Below are 4,772 nucleotides of genomic sequence, written 5' to 3'. Positions count from 1 at the left end.
ACCCAAGGCAGATTCCTGCTGCTGGGAGCTGAACCTACAGGCAAAACTCTGAGCAACAGCTGTAACTCCCTTGACAAAGCAGAGCTCAGTGCCTGTCTCAGTTTCCCCATTAACTGAGCCATTGAACCCAAGTCAGAATTTCTTTCTACTGACTGATCTTAAAACATATTTCCTCACCCTGAGACAAAGGCTCAGAGAATGAGAAAACAGAAGCAATCCCACATTTTCGTGCCTCAGAAGGTCTGTAATCAGCTTGAATACCATATTTGGCTTAAGTCTGGAACAAATGAATCTTCCTCTGCCTTCAGGGGAGAGGAAAAGCATTGTCCGTACCGGACTATGCTCTTCTAAAAAGCCTCTGAAGGCCCTCACCCAGACAGAGCGGACATGAGGCTGCTGACCCACACCTGGGTCAGCCGTGAGCGTCTACCAGTGACGGCAAACCAGGTCCACACACCTAATCCTTTCGATCTGACTACTTCCCGGCAACCACCCTGGAACTCCCTCCCACCAGCAGGGCGGCGACACTCACACAAAGCCAGGCTCAAAGAAACAACAAAATTCAAATGAGCAACAAAATTCAAGTGAGCCAAAATCAGTTTTACTCTCATCATCCCTCAATCTCCTTGAGCTTCCTGGAAGCACCCAAGGCGTCGCAGAATTAAAAAGAGGCAGCAGCAGGGAAAAGGGACTTGCCATTATAGACAAATCAACCTTGGAGCCTGGTGAAATGAAGCGTCCTGAAAAGGTGAAGGGAATCATCTGGCTCCCTCTGCGAGAAACTAGGAAGCCCAAATGCACCCAGAAGGAGAGGCCAGCAGTCTGCTGTGACCAGGGGAAGGAACCAGGCAGGTGCCAGTGTGTAAAACCCTGATCTGCTGATCGACACGCGACGAGGCTGGACCTAGGAGACATTGGGGGCCCTATACTCACTTTTTAAAAAAATATATTTATATATTTATTTATTTGGTCGCACCGGGTCTTAGTTGTGGCACGCAGGCTCCTTGGTTATGGCATGTGAACTCTTAGTTGCGGCATGCATGTGGGATCTAGCTCCCTGACCAGGGATCAAACCTGGGCCCCCTGCATTGGGAGTGCAGAGTCCTAACCACTGTGCCACCAGGGAAGTCCCGTACTCACTCTTTAAACCTGGGATACAAGTCTGGTTATTGAAACTGAGCAAAACTCAACTGGGATCCTTCCTATAGGTGAACCACCATCATCTAGCTGCTGGGTGGCCCAGGAGTCATGAGCTGACATCACGGGAAGCCTCTACCCAGGGCAGAGGGTGAGTTTGAAGGGTAAAGGGGAGACAGTACATGAATGTGCCCTTGGAAGTAGAAATCACTATGTAGGAATGAGGTGATAGTTACTATTAATGTCTAGTACTCAGGAAGCTAAACCAGTAATTCTTAAGAAGGTGGAATTCCACGTTGCCCTGGGAGAGCTGGAGAATAGAAACCCCTGTTTTTTACCTTGGTGTTTTGCTGTTGATGGGATCAATCTGCACAAGACAGAAGGCACACTGACAGCACCTTCCAGCCATATCAGGAAGTGCAAAGGTTGCACTGTACCTCTGTGATCTTTCTCCAGGAAACCCATCACTCCATTCTAATCAATGAGAAACAAAACAGGCCAATCCCAGTTGAGGGAGAGTATACAAAACCCCTGGCTAGCACTCCTCAAAACTGTCCGGGTCATCAAAAACTAGGAAGGTCTGAGAAACTGTCACAGCCACGAGGAGACATGACAACTAAATGTAACGTGGGATCCTGGATGGGATCTGGGAACAGACAAAGGGTGTTAGGTAAAAACTAAGGAAATCTGAACGGACTTTAGTTAGTAATAATGTATCAGTATTGGTTCATTTGCTTAACAAATGAATCATACTCATGTCAGACGGACGTTAGCAAAGGGAAAACTGGATGTGGGGGTAAATGGAAAGTCTGCATTATTTTCACAACTTTTCTATGCATCTAAAACTATTCTGAAATTTTAAAGTTTATTTTTTTTAAAATGTTGCCCACGGGGAATTCCCTGGCAGTCCAGTGGTTAGGGCTCTGTGCTTTCACTGCTGCGGCCTGGGTTCGATCCCTGGTCGGGGAACTAAGATCCCACATGCCATTCGGTGTGGCCAAAGAAAAAAAAAGAGTTGCCCAAGGAGATAACTGCCAGACAAAAGCCTGGTGCCCTTCTATCCAGGCAGCGAGGTGGTGATGAACTGCATGTGGCGAGGAGCTGAAGGAGGGTCCACTCTGACTCTCTCCCTGGGCCCATCAGGAACATTGTGCCAGACACAGTGGCTGCTGCACTGAGAGTTTGCTCTGTGACAAGCGCTCCTTCCCCCAAGCTTGGGGCCACACACACCCTCTCCAGAAAGAGCCCCGTGGCAGGATACTGAACTCTCCGTACTCCACACACCTGATCTTACCAAGCCAGTGCATCCAAGCAGCTGGTTCCCACGTGACCTTGTCCTTCCCTGGTGCCCAGCCTGCCCACACGCGCCTGGCTCGGCTGGCCTGCCACACACCCCACCCAGGCTCTCCTGCACATCCTCTTTGATGTCCACCCAACTATGCACCCAGGACCAGTCCCGCCAGTGCCCTCCCCCCCTGCTTTACCGGCCCAAGCACTGATGAAAGAGAACTAGGGAACTTGAAAAGCAGAGAATGTAAGGTTGGGAGTGGTAATAATATTAGCATAAACAATGTTGATAACAGCAATAATAGTAATAGCTTCTATGGATCAAGAGCTGTACATACTATGACGCCCTGAACTTCCCATGTCATAGCACTACCATGTTATGTCAGCCAGGGTGTAACAGAAACCACTTTCAACAGAGGGAATTGAACGCAGGGATTGGTTTCCCAGAGGAGAAGGGAGATGAGAACTCAGCTGGGACTGGTGAAGAAACCCAGAGACCAGCAGCAGCAGGAAGCGCCCACCAGCCAGCCCTAGGCTGCAGGAGCAAGGGGCGGGGGTGATGTGAGCCTGAGCGCAGGGCTCGCCCCCAGAAGCAGGAACCTCAGCGGAGATTCAGCTGTTGCCACGGAGGCCAGATATCCTGTTTCCCCATTCCTTCCACCTGCTTCCTCCCAACCTTCCTCTAATACCCGCCGCTGGTCAAACGCAGGCACGAGGTGGCTGACGTGGGAGCTGGGGGAACACATACTTCGGAAGCCACGCCACCCACAGCTCCCCCCCCCCGCCACCGTGATACACAGCGGATCAGGCGGGCCCACTGAAAGTGCTCGTCGATCGCTTAATCCTTACAAGACTGAGGGGGGCTGCACTGCCTCTACCACGTCAATCTCCAGCTCCCAGCATGCTGCCTGACACACTCACACTCAAAGGGATGTTCAAAAATGAACAAAGTAGTATCACCCCTACTTTTCAGATGAGGAAACTGAGGTTCAGGGAAGCTAAGCACACTGCCCCAGCTCACAAGGCTTCGTGAGCACAGGACCGGCACTCGGATGGGAGCCCCGCTCCTTCCCATATACCCCTGAGGAAGCTGGGCAGTGGTGCCTCTTTACAAACAGGAAGGAGCAGCCGATCCCGGGGAAGAGCCTGGAGGATGCACGAGTCAGGGAAACCACACCCGCTGGGATGAGCAGACAGGCACCACCGGCCCCGGCCCCTCTAAGCGCTCAGTGCTGGCGGCCACTTACAAACACAAAAGAGGGGAGGATTTCCCGTGGGTTTGTGAACGTGAATGGGGGGAGGCCGCAGGTGAAGGGCTCCCTCTCCCCCCGCCCCAGGAAACATGCTCGCTCCCCCTTTCAGCACTACCTCCCAAAGACGGTGCAGCTGGACATAAGGAGGTCTCAACAGCGTAAACAGCATCGTGTCCTCTTTTTCTATATAGATCCACTTTGTAGAAAAACATAGCCCAAACCAAAGCGGGCTGGAATCCAGACAAAGCCTCCTCTGCCCATAGCCTGAGATTAGTATTCCTGTTGCATCCTGCAGCAGTACCACCGAAAGTTATCAGCAGGCAGACGGCCAGCTTTCCATCTCAAGAACTGCAGCCCCCAGATTGCAGCTGCCCTTGCAGACGTTAGAGGAAGATTTAGAGACCCTCGAGCTCTCAGCCAGCCCTAAGCCTCCGGGAGGAATCTGATGGCAAGAGGCTGCGGAGTCTGCGGAAAGTCTCTTGCCTTGAAAACGTTACTTCAAGACGTGGAATAACCTTCATGAGCAGAGGCAAAATAGTCCATTCTAGATTGGGGCATCTGTTTTCCCTTTAGCCACAGCCCAAGCCTGAGGGCGCAGGGTGCTGTCCGCCCCTCGGCTGTGGGCAGTTGCTGGAGAAGCAGGTGCACAGGACAGAGGAGGAAACTCCAGGTGGGGCTGGAAGCAACATGCTCTGGAGCGAAGGTGAGGGGCCCGTGGTCACTGCCAGCCAGCCCCCTCCTCTCCACTTGACACTGGGAGTTCAGGAGCCTCCATCGGGGTCGGCTTCCCGGGGTACCACCTGCACAGGTGCACAGACCCCACAAGTGGGCCCCGCTTGTTTTTTACTTCTTAATTCATTTTTGATTACTCATTCCTTTCGTTATTACTGTGATGATTTTTAAGTCTCCTAGCAATAACACTTCGGACTTTGGAACTGTTACCTTTGTTCTTATTAGAGATTCTACTGTGTTACTAAGCCAGAGTGCCTTCAAGGGGGAACTTTTTTTTTTTTTTTGCGGTACGCGGACCTCTCCCGTTGCGGAGCACAGGCTCTGGACGCGCAGGCTCAGCGGCCATGGCTCACGGGCCCAGCC

The 4,772-nt window shown here is 51.9% G+C and overlaps 1 protein-coding gene and 1 non-coding gene across 2 annotated transcripts in view; both read right to left on the bottom strand.

The window, feature by feature from the left end:
- Positions 1 to 4,772, bottom strand: part of DHRS12 (dehydrogenase/reductase 12) — a 37,117-nt gene that overhangs the window by 25,008 nt on the left and 7,337 nt on the right. The gene's annotated exons all lie outside the window — the stretch shown is intronic.
- Positions 1,054 to 1,126, bottom strand: TRNAG-CCC (transfer RNA glycine (anticodon CCC)). The gene has a single exon. It is a non-coding gene; the product is annotated as a tRNA-Gly (tRNA).

This window comes from Lipotes vexillifer, unplaced genomic scaffold (assembly GCF_000442215.2).
Source record: "Lipotes vexillifer unplaced genomic scaffold, Lipotes_vexillifer_v1.1 scaffold470, whole genome shotgun sequence".
Classification (NCBI taxonomy): Eukaryota; Metazoa; Chordata; class Mammalia; order Artiodactyla; family Lipotidae; genus Lipotes; species Lipotes vexillifer.
This window is presented reverse-complemented; position numbering and strand designations above follow the sequence as displayed.